This window comes from Callithrix jacchus, chromosome 16 (assembly GCF_049354715.1).
Source record: "Callithrix jacchus isolate 240 chromosome 16, calJac240_pri, whole genome shotgun sequence".
NCBI classification, from domain to species: domain Eukaryota; kingdom Metazoa; phylum Chordata; class Mammalia; order Primates; family Cebidae; genus Callithrix; species Callithrix jacchus.
The window spans coordinates 63,834,296-63,852,856 of record NC_133517.1 but is presented as its reverse complement, the minus strand read 5'-3'; the positions used below and the strand labels follow the sequence as shown (position 1 = coordinate 63,852,856).

The following is an 18,561-nucleotide window of genomic DNA, read 5'->3' as shown; positions in this document are numbered from 1 at the left end:
CTTAATCATTCTTCGCAGATGCTGTGCTGTGGGTCTTTTAGGTTTTTGATTTTTTCACCAGTTGAAGGTTTGTGACAACCCTGTGTTGAGCAAGACTACTGGCGCCATTTCTCCAACAGCATGTGCTCAGTCTGTTAGCATTTGTTAGCCATAAAGTTATTTTTGTTTTTAGAAACAGGGTCTCATTCTGTCAAGCTGCGATCACAGCTCCCTGTAGCCTTGAACTTCTGGCCTCAGTTTCTCAAGTATCTAGGACCACAGATGCATATGCACCACCACTCCTGGCTAATGTTTTAACACTTTTTGTAGAGGGTGAATCTGGTTTGGAACTCCTGGCCTCAAGCAATCTGCCTGCCTCAGCCTCCCAAAGTGCTAGGAGCATAAGCCAGCAAGCCCCGCCAAAAAAAGTATTTTTTAATTAAGGTATGTACCCTGTTGTTTTAGACACAATGCTACCACACACTTCATAGACTATGGTACAGTATAGTGCAAATATAGCTTTTATATGCACTTGGAAACCAAAACAATTTGTGTGACTTGCTTTACTGTGATCTTTACTGCAGTGGCCTGGAACCAAGCCTAAAACATCTCCAAGGCATGCCTGTATTAACTCATTCAATCCTGGAGGTTGGTGCTGCTGTTGTCTGTTATGTCCACTCTGCAGATGAGGAAACTGAGATCAAGAGAAGATACTGTATCCAGCGTGGTGAAAGAAGCAGAAGTGTGATTTGAACCCAGGTCATTTGTATTCAGGGTCCACACGGTGCAGATGACTGATTAGCAGAAGGTGGGGTGGGGTGGGATAAGGAGAGCAGAGATGAGGCTGGGGGTCTTGGTCTGGCCCTGAGCATGGTGAACCTTGTCCTTCCTGCACTGTGGACTCTGTTCCAGGACAGTAAGGGTTGTGGGCTTGAAAGGAGGAAGGACATACCCTGATCCCCTTCAGGAACAAAGGTTACCTGTAAATGCCCAGATGCTTATAGCTAGGCTTGACTGGAATAAAAATTAGTCTTCTGAGAAGGAATCAATCTATAGGTTGACTTTTAGAAGCACATAGAAAACTTCCATGCTTCTAGCGGCCCCTCTCTTCCTGGGACATTGGCATTGTGAAGGCCTCTGGGCCTGGCGACAGTGGTTCACCATGGAAAGCCCCTTCTTTCTGGGAAGAATGTCTCTGCTGAAGCCAGACAGCCTCCTGAGCTGGCAAGATAGGAGGCCCGGCTCCTGTTCTTGCAGCTAACTCATGTCCTTAGCTGGGCATAGTGGTGGGCACCTGTAATTTCAGCTACTCCAGAGGCCGAGGCAGGAGACTCGCTTTAACCCAGGAGGCAGAGGTTGCAGTGAGCCAAGACTGCGCCATTGCACTCCAGCCTGGGTGACAGAGCAAGACTCCATCTCAAATAAATAAATAAATAAATAAATAAATAAATGCACCTGTTAATTACTCAGCTTTCAGTATGGACCAGACACATTACCCAACTTTTTGAGTCCTCATGTCATATAATCCTCACAGAACCCTCACAGGTGGGTACTATTATTACTTCCTTTTTTACAGATGGGGAAACCAAGTCTCATAAAGTGTTATTCCCATCTGTTTCATAAAAACTCTCAAACTCTGCTCATCCTCTGCTCTCACATCCTAACAGTCAATGCAGAAGACTTCCATGCCCACATTTGTGGGGATTCTTCCCCATACACTATGCAGTGGACACCAGCTGGGTATCCTCCAATTTAATTCCAACACCATCTACCTGGAAACAGTGTCAGATCCCACAGGTTGAGGGTTCTCTCCCCAAGACCACCCCCAACTCCTAGCCCAAACAAAAGCCTGCAACTTATGACCAATTGGCTTCAAGTTGGGTTCCCGCAATCGCCTTCTGGGTTTGATTATTTGCTAGAATGGCTCACAGAACTCAGGGAAATATATTTACTGGTATAAAGGATACAGATAAAGAGATGCATGGGGCAGGGTATGGGGGAAGGGACATGTACCCTCCACGAACCTCCAGTGTGCACCTATCTGGAAGCTCTTCCAACCCAGTCCTCTAGGGTTTTATGGACGCTTCCTGACATCAGCATTCCTTCACCTGGGGTACAGGGCAGGAACCTCTCTAGGGAGGACCTCAAGACCCACAATCAGAAAGCCAGGGAAATATTAGAGTCCTGTGTTAGGGCAGGGGAAGGAGGGCAGGAGAAAGTTGGAGAGATTCTGTGTCCTGAGGCTGCCACACCCAATATTATCACAAAAGGCTATAACGAAAGAGCCAGGAACTGTGGAGGAAACCCAGCTATCATCCTAACACCACACCGCCCAAACTCCAAGGTTTTCTCCAGAAAACCACAGTTTCTGGAGAAAAGCGTCCAGGAGAGGCACCAGGTTTGCAGAACTGCAGGCCCATTCTCTTGAACCCTCTACAGATTTCACCTCCTTTTGGCATCCTTCTCCCCTGGGGGCTGGGATTGGCCCCATGGAATCAGGAAAACAAGGGCCAGGATTGGCCCCATGGAATCAGGAAAACAAGGGCCGGGATTGGCCCCATGGAATCAGGAAAACAAGAGCCGGGATTGGCCCCATGGAATCAGGAAAACAAGGCCCTGCATGAATGAAGGTCATGAGGCTGGCAAGCAGCAGAGGCATCTGGAATCTTGTTCCTACAAACCCAGGGCCCGGCTGTCTTGGATCTCTGAGTGCCCAGGGAGGGCACTTTCTGTTTGTTGCCAGCTGCCATGGTTTCAGCTGCCAGGTGCCTGACTTTTCTAGAAGATGGTAATAATGAAAGTTGTGACTGCAAAGCCTCTCGCCAATAGCTGAGAAGAGCTACACTCTGAAGTCTGGAAGGTCTATGTGTCTTCTGGTCCATTTTATACAGAAGACAATAAGGGCAGGGAGGCGCTTGGTTTGAGGGCACTGGGGAACCCTGGAGGGCTTCCCAAAGATCTCTCTAGTGAAAAGTGGAGGGAGAAAATACAGGCAGAAGGAGGAAACGGCAGGCCAGACTAAGTCCAATGACAGCAGAAACCATGTTTCTGTTTTTTGCTGCTGTATCCCCAGTACTCAGCATGTAAAAGACACTGAATAAATAAAACCTACTGAATGGCGGGGCATAATGGTTCATGCCTGTAATCCCAACACTTTGGGAGGCCGAGGCGGGGGGATCACCTGAGGTCACAAGCGGCCAACACGGTGAAACCTCATCTCTACTAAAAATACAAAAATTAGATGGCACATGCCTGTAATTCCAACTACTTGGGAGGCTGAGACAGGAGAATCGCTTGAACCCGGAAGACAGAGGTTGCAGTCAGCTGAGATGGCACCATTGCACTCCAGACTAGGCGACAGAGTGAGACTCAGTCTCAAACAAAACAAAACAAAACACTATTGAATGCATTCGTGAGTTAGTGAATCTGTGATAGCTGGCCAGGAGAGGGTGCAAAAGGCTGAGAGAATTCAAGCACTGTTAGCACTTGGTATTCCTTTCTCTGTGTATTCGTAATTAGACAACCCACTTTCACACCTAAAATCAGAGCATTCCACTGTCCTGGTTAAAACCTTCTTGTGTGGCTCAAATGCATAATATTCCATTCTGCAACTGTACTGGATTTAGCACATCTCTTAATCTTGACATTGCGTGTATATCTAGCATATTGCTTAAAGGAATTATGCAGTGAGGATGATGGGGAGGCAGCAAGTAGACTGGGCTCTGGAGACATGTTAAGTCTTCAAAGCGCAGCCCCCGCCCCACTTATTAGCTGGCTCTGGAGACACTGTTAAGTCTTCAAAGCACAGCCCCCCGCTTATTAGCTGTGTGATTGTAAATTACTTAACCAGTCTGTGCCTGGATCTCATCATCAGTAAAAAAGGTAATGACGGCAGCCGGCTCTCAGGGAGGCTGTGGGGTGAAATCTAGATGTGGGGGGTTGTTAGAAAGGCTGGAGAGCCACAGCCAGCCCCGTGAGAGTGCTCACAAACACTCCACCCTCCCCAGGACTCCTGGAGCTCAGCTGATCCTGAGAATGCAGTCCCTGAAGTGGGATCACAGGTCAGCCTGCCGAACTGCAAGGAAAGTGCCTTTGAAAATCCCAGCAGAAGCAAGAACAAGGGAAGAAGCAAGAAGCAGGGAATAGTTCTTTAGCCCTATTCCCTGAACCCAAGCACGAGGACTCAGAGGACCCAGAAGGCAAGTAAGTTCGCGGCACCATGGAGCACCAGGATTCCCACTGCCAGGTCCCCTTGTGGCCAGCTCATCCACCGGGCGCAAAGTAAGAGAAGGCACTTTGGCTGACACTGCAGCTTGAAAACCCGGCAAAGAACCAGAGCACGTCCAGAAAGCTGAAGGGCCAGCCCCTCGGCTGCACCCCACTTATCTAGGGCTTGCATTTTATTTTAAAATCATAACTTTGTATTATTTTTCCTTAAAGAGGACTCCCAAACTGCATAAGCTTCAGGACCCACAGAACCAGAACTGATTTATTAATTGGTCTGTTTCTCCCATTAAATTAGCATCATCAGCCATGTATGGTGCCTCGAACCTGAAATCCCAACACTTTGGGAGGCTGAGGCAGGTGAATTGCTTGAGCCCAGTAGTTCCAGATCAGCCTGGGCAGCATAGCAAAACCCCATCTCTGCAAAAAAAATATATAAAAATTAGCTAGGCATGGTGGCACGTGCTTATATTCCAGCAACTGAGGAGGCTGAGGCAGGAGGATCGCTTGAGCCCAGGAGGTCGAGGCTGCAGTGAGCCAGGATGGCAGCATCCCTGCACTCCAGCCAGGGTGCCAGAATGAGACTCTGTCTCAAAATAAATAAGAAAATAAAATAAGGAAATAAATAAATAAGTTATTCACATTTTGAGGACATAGTTTTCATCTGTTTTACCTCCAGTGCTGAGCCAAGTACCAGTGAGCTGGAAGGCACTCAGTGAGTATTTGCTAAATGAGGGAATAAATAAAAAGAAAGGCAAACAGCCTTAATGAGAAGCTCTCTCTCTCTTCATTTCACTTATGCCCCTTGGATCCATCTTCAAAATCACCCTTGTGGACACATTAATCCGCTAATCCTTCTCTACCCATCAGCCTTTCAGATACTCCAGAGTGCTCCCAAGTCTCCCCCATCTCTCACCCCAAACAAACCCTGTTTCTGCCACTGCTACTCTTTTCTTAAAGGTTATCAGCAACGGAAATTCCAACAGCGCCTCGCTGCTGACCATCAGTATAGCTAACGACTGCCAGGATGTCCTCTTATCTAATCGTAGTGCCCTGGCCTGCAGGCAGCCTCCGGGCCAGCTGATAACATTTTGTTGTTGTTGGAGGAAATGCTTTAGCTCCAAGGGAGAGTGTCTGTCCAAGTGACACTGCCCAGAAGGAAGAGGCCTGGTTCTCTGGGGGGAGGCCACAGCCCCTGAACAGGACTGAATCAGTCCCTGCCTGTCCTTTGATCAACAGACCCTGCTCTCCTTCTCATCTCCCTGTTTGCTTTCTCCTGTCAGTCATGTGACTTGGTTCTAGAAACATTTCCTGCCTAGAAGAGACCCTCCTTGACTACCACATCCATGCTGTGCCCTGACCCAGGACCCCTGACCATACCATATATATAGTTTTTAATTTTTTTTTAACTGTGGATCTCTCCTTCTTCCTCACCCCTAGCTAGGATCTTTGTCTGATTAGAGCAGTGCCTAGCACAGAAGAAGCTCAGAAATGTTTGTCAATGCCTGCCTGAAATCAGCATTTATCTAGTACACATTCTGTATGTTTGCCAGGAGCTGGCAATACAAACATATTTAAAGTTAAGGCCTCCACACTTAAGCAGCTCTCCCAGGAAACCACCCTGCAAGAGAGGAAATGCTCCCTCTGCAGAGAGGCCTGGTTCTATGATCACACCCTCAACCTGATCAAGGTCCTCACAAGGACAGGATGGCAGTCCCACATCCCCCACAGAAACTGTCCCTCCTACATGCAACTGACACAGCAGCACGTGCCTCTACACACACCTCCTAACAGGACTCCATCTGAGTGGTGCAGACCATACACATGGTCCACGTGTTTTGGCTGGCCTGCACTGTGAGGGCCAGATGCTGCTGTCAGCAGGGTAGCTCTGTCCTGAGACAGAGGTGTCTCCCTAGGCCTTTTGATCAAAAGCCAAGGGGCAGACAAGTGCTCGCTATAAGCTTGCTGCTTTACCAGCTGTAGAACTTTGCACAAGTTATTTAGCTTTTCAGCGTCTCAGTTTGCTCATCTGTACTTGCTGTAAGTTGATGTCGGAAGAAACAGCAAGGAAAAGAGTCTGAAACTGGGCCTGAACATGGTTTAATAAATGTCGTTGCTGGTGGCATTGAGAGTGAGAGGATGACTGTTCAGCATCCTTCAGATAGATGTGAATTTCCAGAATGTTCTAGCATCATTAATGTGAACTCAAAGGTGATTTTAATATACAGATACATCAATTTGAAAAGAATCTGAATGATGTATGGAAGTACATGCGAATGTGCATGTGTATGTATATAAACATGGGTGTCTGTGTGATACACACACACACACACACACCCCTGTTGTGTCTGCTCAGAGGGCCTAGAAGCAATGCCACTCCAGGAGCAATGAGCACACCTAGTGGCCAGATCTTGGTTTCTAAATTCATTCCTATGTTGGTTGCACTGCTGAGGTGAGGAGAGTACAAGATGAGGCTAGAATATCTTTCTGCGACAGCAAGGAAGCAGTGCTCAAATTACGATGGAGAAATGTCAGAGACCGGAGCCAGGCCCTAGTGGACAGATCTGGGACAACATAAATATCAACATAACTAATGATAACAAAAGACTGCAACTTATCAAATAAAGTTAAAATCCGTGAGTCCACACTGATATAAAGAAAGGAGGGACCCGGCATGGTGGCTCACACCTGTAATCCCAGCACTTTGGGAAGCCAAGGCAGGCAGATCACTTGAGGTCAGGAGTTCAAGACCAGTGGGGCCAACATGGTGAAATCCCATCTCTACTAAAAATACAAAAATTAGCTGGGCATGGTGGCAAATGCCCATAATTCCAGCTACTTGGGAGGCTGAGGCAGGAGAACTGCTTGAACACAGAAGATAGAGGTTGCAGTGAGCCAAGATCAAGACGGCACAACTGCACTCCAGCCTGGGTGAGAGTGACTCCTCCATCTCAAAAAAAAGGATAAACAAAGGAAGAAAATTCCTTCTTTATAGTAGGAAACCAACTAATAAATAAAAAAAAACAGCAAAATTAGAAAAATCACCATTTGGCAACTATAATAATAATAAACCTATTCAGGCAAGAATCATCAAGAGATGCTAAAACTAATGGCTGATAGACTGAGGACTAATCAGATATCTACACAATCTCAGAGCTTCTCCCTGTAAGATGCTTATTAATTGCAAAGATGAAACAGTAACTTTGCGGTGGAGACACCTGGAAGACACCACCTTAACTGAGAGTTCAAAGCTAAGATCCCCAGTAATGGGAGAGAACCACGCCGGCGCCTCTTGATACAATGTGCTTAAAAGGACACATCATCTCTGAGCTAGTCCTGCCAATCTAATCACAAGGAAACATCAGAGGAGCCAAAATAGAGGGCATTCTCTCAAATAACTGGACTGAACTCGTCAAAAAGGTTAACATGTTGAAATAAAAGATTAAGAAAGTTTTCCAAGAAAGTTACGTGCCAACTGGCTTTTCTTTTGCCGTGAAGGAATGTATCTGGGGCAACTGGTGAAATCTGAATAAGAAATCAGAAGGTTAGATAATAGTTCAAATCAATGTTAACTTTCTGACTTAGAAAATTGTATTCTAAGATGCAACTTTCTGATTTCAGGAAAAAGGTAGAGAAAAAAGAAAAAATAAACATAATAAAATGTGAACATTTAAAAACCTGGACGAAGGGAGTCCAGGAATTTGTTGGCTGTTCTTATAACTTTTCTATAAATTTGCATTTATATAAAAATAAAACAATTTTTAAAAATTAAAAATGGAAAAGAATGCTCTGGGTTCATGAGATTGAGAAAAAAAATCAATATATTACTTTGTACATTGTATGTGCCCAATAATTTAAAGCTATAATAATTATTAGTAGTAATAATGATAATAATTATTAGTAGAACAGTGCACCTGGCACATAATAAGCTGAAAATGGACAAAAAATATTATCACTATTATCATCAGCATCATTATCATCGTTCTTGATGTGCTTGATTCTAAGAAAGAACTAAAAAATGAATACTATTATTTGTGTTACTTATAATTACTTCATATCTGCATTAAACTCCGTTGTTTGAAGGTTATAGAAATGCCTGCTTAAAATGCATATAGCACTCCTCTGTAATGGTGAGGTGCTTGAAGACTAACCAAAAGAAAGAGGCGGGGAGCCATTTCACAACTAGATGTGTAGAATACATATCAATTTGGGTCTGTTCTCATCAGTGAAGTCTCTGCTTTGTTCTTGTTTGTGCTTGGGTAACCCAAAGATAAGAAAGCCTGACTTCTAAATGCTAAACCTGGGGCCTTTGCCCAGACCTGTTGACCATCTTGAGTCTCTTCTATGTTCTTTGTTGGGTCTCTTCCAAACAAACTGTTCATCTCAATGATCAGCCCTTGTTATTCCCACTTGCACTGGCTAATGCGCCCAGCAGAACCTCCTGTTATGCCCCCAGTCTTGTCCCCTCTAAGATGTGAGCCTAGCTCCAGGTCCAAGGCTCTCCCCCACCTGTCTACTGTACAGCACTGCCTGTGTTCAGCACAATTCTGAGATGTGGTACATTCCCAAGCATCATGACTCTGTTCAACATGTTCTTTCAAAGTAAACCTACGACCATAGCCAGGAACCATATTGCCTTTTGTCTCCATTCTTCCTCATTAGTCTAAGATTCCTGAATGCCATATCTTTAGCTCATTTTCTTCCTCTCCTTGTTTCTTATCGCTCTTGCCCATATATTTACCCCTTGGGAACATGGAAACTATTGTTTCTCACCCTTTAGAGGAGGCCCCACGTGGCCCTTGACCTACCTGTGACCCCAGAAGGGCTCAAGCTCACATCCACATTTACTTGTATAAATAAAACGAATAAACCCCAAGGTCCAAGTGGATTTGTTTTACATGGAGTCACACACAGAGACCACAAGATGGCTCCCAAAGAAATTTGAAAAGTTACCGCATTCTTATACTAGAGAGAGAGAGAGAGAGAGAGAGAGAGAGAGAGAGAGAGAGAGAGGTCCTTGCCAATATGCCAATAATCATACAGAAAATAGCTATACACACTCACAGACATCAACCTTCCTTCTTGCCCAAGCTGGGTTAGAGACCAGCAGAGTGAAGTGACACATCCAGGGTGATGTCAATTTTTCCCAAGCTAACTCTGCACTGATAAAAATGTCCTCTATCTGCGCTATCCATGGGTATCCCTAAGCAATACGTGGCTACTAAGCACATGAAATGTGATGTGACTGAGGACTTAATTTTTCATATTGGTTCATTTTAACTACAATTTCAATATCTCCATATGGAGTGTCCCTGTGTGGACAGCTCAGCTGTAGACCAGAGATTGTAACACCTTTCTGTTAAGGACCAGGGAATAAATACGTGACGCTTCACAGCTACATGGTCTCTATGGTAATGACTCAATGGGGCTGTCACAGTGTGAAAACACCCATACACGACACCTGAACAAATGAGCATGGCAGGGTACCAGCGAAGCTTTATTTACAGACAGGCTGGGCCAGACCTGTCCCGTACGCCACAGTTTGCTGACACTTGCTCTAATACATACTGGAGTGTCTGACAGTCCTTCTTCAGGATGACAGGCACTTGTCATCAAAGGATGTTTGAATCCAGGTTTTTACCTACTAGTGTTCATGAGAGCTCAGAAACCTCTCCATTTAAGGAAAAGAAAGGCTGCTAGATACTCAGTCTGCATCTTTCTCCTGAGGGACACTGTATTCCCCTTCCATGGGAACTCCTCCTGATAGCACATTTCTAGGCAAGCAGGACATATTTCAGACACCAAGAAACAGGAGAATAACTTCCATATCCTCCATGGAACATAATCAATGGGGGGGAAAAAAAACAGAAAAAACGGCACATCTCACTTGTGCCGGGGAGAGATTTGTCACTTACCTCCATAGGCTGAGTGACTATCCACCTCTGGTCCCCAAATGGAATTGCCCTGGCCCAAGCTCACAGCGTTTGCTCACTGTAGCTCTTGGAGATGTTAATTTCCTCTCATTGACATTTCCCGTTAAGGAAGATGAAATCTGAAAATGGTACCAGCTGGAAAGGAAGAGGAGAAAAGTTTAAGTTAGTTTTGACACTTAGTCCATCCTCTGCCTTTTTAGGATGACACAAGATAAGGAAAAGATATTCAAACACTTATTCCACTCACACCCACTATCTGTTAAACAAACTCCTATTCTGTTCCATGCACAGAGCCACACACCAGGATAGAAAGGTGAGTAACTCACAACTCCCCTCCTAAGGGAGTTCACACTGGGAGAAAACAGAAAAATACACAAACAATGCAGGGCAATGTGATACAGAGGGGCCGAGCTCCTGTAATCTCAGCAGTTTGGAAGGCCAAGGCAGGCAGATCACTTGAGGTCAGGAGATCGTGACCAGCCTGGCCAACATGGTGAAACCCCGTCTTTACTAAAACTACAAAAATTAGCCAGGTGTGGTGGTGCACATTTGTAAATCCAAGCTACTCGGGAGACTGAGGCAGGAGAATCACTTGAACCCAGGAGGCGGAGGTTACAGTGAGCTGAGAACGTGCCACTGCATTCCAACCTGGGAGACAGAGCTGAAAGTTTCTGTGCTGCTCTTAATGCCAGATTAAATATTTTTTTTTCCTAAAAAAAAAAAAAAAAAAAATGGGGAAATGACCAACTCAGTATGGAAGAATTTGAAGAACAGATGATATTTTTAGCTGCTTCTTAAACAAAGGAGGTGCTATTTAGTAAAAACACAAAACACAGGGAAAAGAAAAAGAAATATGTAAGACATGAATGTGAAAATGTGATGTCAGGGTTAGGATAGATCAGGCTGATGCCACATAGGAAAGGGCTTCTGAAGACTTTCTCTGGCTGGGTGCAGTGGCTCACGCCTGTCATTCCAGCACTTTGAGAGGCCAAGTTGGGTGGATCACTTGAGGTCAGGAGTTCAAAACCAGCCTGGCCAACATGGTGAAACCTTGTCTCTACTAAAAATGCAAAAATTAGCCACGTATGGTGGCATGTAGTGCATGCCTATAGTCCCAGGGACTCAGAAGTCTGAGGCAGGAGAATCGCTTAAACCTGAGAGATGAGGTTGCAGTGAGCTGGGATCACACCACTGCACTCCAGCTTGGGTGACAGAGCCAGACACTGCCTCAGGGAGAAAGAAAAGAAAGACTTCATCTGGCGCTAAGAACAGCACAAAAACTCTCCGCTCTTACTGGGCCCCAAGCACCAGGATATGTGCAGATGCTCAGTTTTCTCATCTGATCCTCTCATGAAATCACTGAGGTGGTCCCACGGACTATTCCCATTGTATGGATGGGCAGCTGAGGCTTTGAGAGCTTACAAGTGAACCTGTCCAGTAGGACAAAAGCAGTACAGGGCAGGGTAGAGACCACACAGGCAACAACTCCATTCAATCCTTCAAACCATTGCTGTAGAAATGGCCCCAATCTGTTCAGGCCACCTACACACACACTATGCAGTGTGGCTTTGCCTCCCTTCCCAGCATGGTAGAAATCGAAGTTTGGTCACGAGACTTGCTTTAGCCAATGGTACAATAGCAAAGGTGACACAAATAAAGGTTTTAAAAGTGCTTATGTCTTAGAGTTCCTCTCTCTTGCTGCTGGAAATCATTCTTCGTTTTTTTTGTTGGTTTGTTTTCTGTTTTTGGATATGAGGTCTCACTCAGTTGCCCAGGCTGGAGGGGCAGTGGCATGACAACCACTCACTGCAGCCTCGACCTCCCAGGCTCAAGGATCCTCCCTCTAAGACTCCCAAGTAGCTGGAACTACAGGCTTATGCCACCACACCCAGATAATTATTTTTATTTTAGGTAGGGTCTGGCTGTGTTGCCAGGGCTGGTCTCAAGCTCCTGGGGATGAGCCACCATGCCCAGCTGCTGTTGGAAATCATTTTTCTGCCACATGAGCAAGCCTGAGGTAGCCCCCTGGAGGATGACAGACAATGTGGAGAGAGGCTGAGGCACCCCAGCTTAGCCCCCAGGGGTGTGGATGGGCCACCACATGCAATCAGCCTAACACAAGCTGTGCAGACCAGACCATCAACCCACAGAAACCATAAATGTCTACTGTTTTAAGGCACTAAGGTTTGGGGCTGTTTGTTACACAGAGAAAGCTGACTGATACAACCACTGAGGTATCTTTATACCGCTGGCAATGGTGATATATGAGGATAAATTTGAGTGTTAGGAAGAAAGTTCAACCCATTGAGTTGGTGACTATAAAGAGCCAATGAGGGCCAGAAGGCAGGGCCCTGGTCAAAAGGAGGAGTGGGAGATTCAAGAGCTCTTTTAGAGGGAGAAACAACAGCATTTAGTGACTGACTGAGCCCAGAGTTGTCTAAAGCCATTTGCCTGGCTCTGGAGCCCATGTGTGGCATTGACTATAAACACATTCTATTTGGCACCTGCTGATGGGGGCAGGATGTTTACATGGAAGATACATGAACGTGACCAGAGTCAGCACAGTTAGGGCTCAGGGTCTTGGAAAGCTATAGGAATGAAACTCTTTCTTTTCAGAAATGAGAATTAAGGCACAAAGCTCACTGCCACCACCATCTAGCCAGTCTTGCAATAGCGCATCACCTCTAATGCCATCTCCCTCTCTTAGCAGCAGCCAGGGGGATCCCTGCAGAGTGTAACTCCCGCCTCCCTCCCTTGCATCACTGGCTCACACCTTCCCCATTCCCTCTGTACTTTCTGCTCATCCTTCAGATTTCATCGTAGACAGCACTTCCCAGACATCTTCACTGTCTCTGGGGATGAGGCTGAGCACTGCCCCTCTAAATTTCCAGTGTTCTTTGCATTCCTACAAAGCATTATCACCACCATGTTAACTCCATAAAGGCAAGGGCATGTCTGCCCTACAAACCACCGGGATGTGGGAGAAATTCTATTCCTATTTCTTGAAGAGAATGATGAAAACAACAAAGGTATCACATTTCTAAGATGTTTTCTTTGGCACACCCCCTTCCAAACTTGAAGCTGGGTTAGGGCCTTACCTTGAAGCACCCATGGCTTCCTTCATGTGTGCATTCATTCATTTTTCCATTTAGCAAGAACTTACTAAGCACTAGGCATCACCTCAATCCTACCATTGGTTGCTTTCACTAGACCGAGCCTCTCAGAGGTAGGGAAGTGGGGCTGTGTTTTACTTATCACTAGATTTCCCCACTCTCACCCCCACTGGCTCTCAGATGCACTAAATAATGATCAGCAAATCCATGAATAAGTGGGTGAACAACCAGTTAAGTCTCAGAGGATCAGTCAGTATCCGGCTGATTTATGACTGTGCAGAAGCTTATTACCGAGTTTGAGCCTTACGTATGTTACGTTACTAAATAGTTGATAATCCTCATAATATAAAAACCTGCATGTATACATGCCTGTGTCAGAATATATACTGTAACTGTTCTATGCCATAAGATAGAAGGGGGTAATCTATGAATCAGATTAAACATGGAGCCCTGCTCTGAATGAAGCCTCTGACTCCATAGGCTGGCACCTGTGGCTAACTGTGATCTTCAATTAAAGCCTAAGCCTCTTCTTGAAGCAATGCCTCACATCCTGAACCAATTCTTTCATTGGTCTTAAGTAGGCTTTGAAAAAAAAATAAGTTGGCAATTGCATTGGATTCCGAATCCCAACTGAGAGGTTTGCAACCTGGAGGCTTATCTTAAAAACTAGAACTGCACCCCATGCGGGGCTTCCCTTCCACAGCCTCGGCTTCTTAGCTTCTCTGATGCAGCACTGCAGAGGAAAGGCAATTATTCCACTGTCCTTCTGCCCAAGATCCCAGGAACGGCCAAATGAGATCCTTACCCTTTCTTTACCCTTTGGTTTTAACAGGAGCCCTGGAAATCTTTTCTAAAATCCATGACCCAGTTCTCCTCTCACTCGTGTTCTGCTGTCATGCCTCTTTCTATATTGAATCACCATTTCCCCACCCTTCCAAGGTTACCTCCAGTTAAGAACAACAACTAAACTCTTATCGCTGAAACATCTGTGAAGTGTGTTCATACACACCATCCATACAAGAAAGACAAATCAGAAAGTGTCCCCAGTTTTGGAGAGGTTTCGAAAAGCTCATGTGACTCTCCAAGACCACAAAGGAGGAAACCAAGGCCAAGAGAAGTGGCTCCTTTATGAACAGTGGAGAGCAGTGCAGCTGGACCATGGGCAGAGGGCCTCAGACTGGGCTGTCAGTGTTCTTCCCAATACCAAGCTGATTACTTTCATCCTACTCCAGCCCATTCATCCCTTTCCTTTCCATCCATCCAACCAGTAGCCACTAGCACCAATCTAGGAGTTAAGCAGGGAACTGCCAGGCTTAAACCAGGAGACTAGGAAGCAAGAAAAATATCTACCTACTCCAGCCAGAGCACAGATTAGGACAAATTCCAGTCAAACAAATCACGGTCATGTTCTCATTCCTCCTGTCCTGAATCCATAAATCATGATTTCTTGGCCCATATTAGCGCTTCCGCCATCCACAGCCCCCTCATGCCACCTGAGGCTTCTTTCTACTGCATAATATAATACAATAACTCACAAGAGACTGTGTTCCCCAGTTTTGTGTCTCTTGGACTAGAGCAGCAAACTAGAAGTGAAGCTTGACACCACTCCTGGAGGGGCAGGGCCAGTTTGCTTAATATATCATGGCTTTTCCTCTCCATGCAAATACTCATCTGAATAACTGTTACCACTGGGTCTGGCTGCATACTATTTCTGCATTTTTAAATTACAGGGATCGTTTCTGAGGCCTGTGGACATGGCATGTTCCACCCAAAACAGTGTGGCCTGCTTCTAGGTGTGCCCCAGGGGAGACTGATCAAGTCAAGCTGTGTGATTTTAGAAAAGCAGCTTTTCTCTGAGTTTTACTTTACTCTTTGGTAAAATGGAACTGTCTCTGCTTTAATTGTTTTGCAGGGCTCTGCTAAAAAATAAGTGAATACTGGGCTGGGCGTGGTGGCTTATGTCTGTAATCCCAACACTTTGGGAGGCCAGGGTGGACGGACCACCTGAGGTTGGGAGTTCGAGACCAGCCTGACCAACATGGAGAAACCCATCTCTAATAAAAATACAATATTAGCCAGGTGTGGTGGTGCATGCCTCTAATTCCAGCTACTCAGGATGCTGAGGCAGGAGAATCACTTGAACCTGGGAGGTGGAGGTTGTGGTGAGCCAAGATCACACCATTGCACTCCAGCCTGGATAACAAGAACAAAACTCTGTCTCAAAAAAAAAAAAAAAAAAAGTGAATACAAAACAACATGAAATCACCTTGATGCCAGTAATAGCAATAACAGATAACACTTAAACTAGCAGTAATAATAACAGATAACATGTTAAAAATACTTACTGGCATTTGCTAAACTAAGCCCTTTAATACTCAAAAGCTCAGTTAATCTTCACAATCGTCCTTGGATGTGTGTCCTATTATTTTCATCATTGTGAAGATGAGTAAATGATGGCTTAAGGAGATTAAGTAACTTGCTCAAGGTCATATGACTGATAAAGGTTGAAGCCTGAATGATAAACTAATTCCGAACTCTATTGTAAACTCTGGGACTAACGCAGTTTACTTCCCGTCAGCATTGTCTGAGCCTTGGCCTGGGCTATGCCAAGCACTGTGCTCCTCCCTGCTGGAGACAACAGTATACTTTTGGGCTCTGCCCTAGAAAAGCCCACTGCATGAGTAGAGAGAACACAGGTCCGCCAGCAAGGAGCCACACCACTGTGTCCAGGGGAGGGTCATGAATGCGCAAGTGGGTGGTTTCTTAATCTAGATTTCCATCCGGAACATGACACTGATGGAGAATGAGATCAAGACTAAGACAGTCTGACCAGATCAGTTTGCAAACAGCACAGCTGACCCAGAAGTAGGAAAGTGCAAGAGCAGACACAGAGGCGAGTGAGGAATGGGGAGAGGACCGAGAAACATCTGGTGTAAGTGCTGGAAGGCCACAGAAGAGCTGTTGGCTGAGTTGCATGTCGAGAACCAGGTTTACGGGCAGAAATTCTGGGTGTGAACCAGGAATGACATGGCTCATGGCAGCATGTGAGCAAACTGAGCAGTGACGTTCAGAGGGTGCAGCCCCTTTGGGTGTGACGCCACTTCCCTCTATGGAGACCCAGGGACTCAGGAGGCCAACTCAGCTGATCTGAAAGTAAAAGTGAGAACTTTGGGCAGGAAGTACATGCACTTGTTAGGCTGGGAAAGCTACTCTCATTTATAACCTCACTTATAACCTCTCTCTTGGAAGGACGTGGTGGCTTATGCCTGTAATCCCAACACTTTGGGAGGCCAAGGTGGGTGGATCACTGGGTCAGGATCCACCCTAGATCCCTGGTCAGGAGTTCGAGACCAGCCTGGCTAACATGGTGAAACCTTATCTCTACTAAAAAATACAAAAATTAGCTGGATGTGGTGGCACACACCTGTAATCCCAGCTACTCAGGAGGCTGAGGCAAGAGAATCACCTGAAACTGGGAGGCAGAGGTTAAAGTGAGCTAAGATCACATCATTGCACTCCAACCTGGGCAATAGAGAGCAACACCATCTCAAAAATTAAAAAAATGAATAAGTAAATAACCTCTCTCTCTCTCTGAAAGGGGCTCAACACACAGGATTCCTCATAATGAAGTGCATTTCTGAATTTGTAGGCTAATTACTGAAGTCTGGCTGCTTTGCTGGAAGAGCTATTATCATCAACAATAGCAACCATGAGTTGAGTATGGACAATGAAGCCAAGAGCCTGCAAAGCATCTCATGTGCATGATTTCATTCAATTTCACAGCAGTCCTCTGGGGCTGGTAGTTTTACCCCCATTTCACAGATGTGGAAATTAAGATTCTGAAAGAGTATAATTTGCCCAGGGCCACACAGCTAGAAATTGGCAGAGATAAGACTCAAAGCCACTTCTGTCTCTAACACAATATCCCTTTGTCCTCAAAGGATATTGAGTTCAAATGCAGAGACGGTTCCAGGGCTGACATGACCTTAAAGCACACACCATCCAACCCCTTGTGCACTCCAGTTCATGACCCCCCTGTTTGCATAAAAAGCCCACCCTGCTCCACTCTGCTCTGCTGTCAACAGCTCTCAGTACCACATGGTCAGTGAGCAGACTCAGCAGAACCAGAACACGAGCAGAACACAACCAGCTTCGGGCTCTCTCCACCTTCAACCCCAGGATGAGTTCCTGTACCCCAGTATCCAAACCCCTAGATCCCAGCTCCTGCTTCACCAGCCTTGCCCGTGTGCCTCTGGAAGTTTTCTCATCTGTAACATGGAAATGATGATGGTCATGAAGAAGAAAGACAAGGACGAGCACTTCACTTTGCCTGCTGCTCATAAGGGACAGACACAGTAATGACTTGGCCAATGGCTGTACCATCGACTGACCAGGGTCTTGGGCAAGTTATCTCATCACTCACCACTTGGGTCTCTTCTTTTGGTGATGGGGATAATAAAAGTCCCTGATCTCATGGGGTTATGAGAATGAATGAGAAACGTACACAGGAGCCCAGCACAGTGCCTGGTATGCTCATCAAGAAGTGGTAGCAAGTATCCTTTCTGTTATCATCTGAGGGCACTTAGTATAAGTCATGGAGCCCTCAGAAAACAGTAGCTGTGATTAGGATCATGCAGTGAACAGGTCCACAGGAACCTGTGCCACCTTTGGGGGTCCATCTGAGGACAAAACTAGAGATGGCCAACAGCCTGGACATCAGGTCCTAGAACAAAGTTCAGAACACAGGTTGGGGAAATCTAAGAGGCCCCACAGTGAGGGTCCAGAAGGACCCAGTGAGCAGGGTGCTAAGGGGGTCAGGAGCAAGATACACAAGGGAGAAGAGTACAGAGGGGCGTCTGGAGCCTTACTGCTTCTGCAGACGCTGTGCACTGAGCATCCTGGAACTGGGGTCCTTCCACAAGATGCACACCATCTGGGCTGTACAGCAGCTTCCAATTCTCATCAAAGGTGGACAATTTCTGTCTTCAGGGAATAGGACCACTCCAAATTCTTGAGCTCCTACTATGTGCCAGGGACTTTTCCAAAATTTAATTTTGCAACCATGAGCATGAATTAAATTCTAGACCCATTTTTCATAGTCTGCAACCACCTGCTGAAAGTCACCAGGCTTCTCTGGAAGACACCTGAATGCACATGACCATCTGTCTGCTCTCTGGCTGCCCCGATGCCATGCTCCCTCACAGTGAATGACATGAATGAGCCACGTTTACAATGCAGGGGTGGGGGTGGATCCATTCCACTGACCCCCTGACAATAGTGTTCCAAAATTCTATACTTGATATGGGATGTAG

At 45.8% G+C, this 18,561-nt stretch overlaps 1 protein-coding gene across 22 annotated transcripts in view; it reads right to left on the bottom strand.

Moving 5' to 3' along the window:
- Nucleotides 1-18,561, bottom strand: part of ST3GAL1 (ST3 beta-galactoside alpha-2,3-sialyltransferase 1) — a 109,579-nt gene that overhangs the window by 72,347 nt on the left and 18,671 nt on the right. For all 22 annotated transcript variants that reach the window (XM_078352428.1, XM_054246632.2, XM_054246633.2 and 19 more), the window contains exon 2: nt 10,119-10,271. The gene's annotated coding sequence lies outside the window, so the exon portion shown is untranslated. The remainder of the gene's footprint in view (nt 1-10,118; nt 10,272-18,561) is intronic.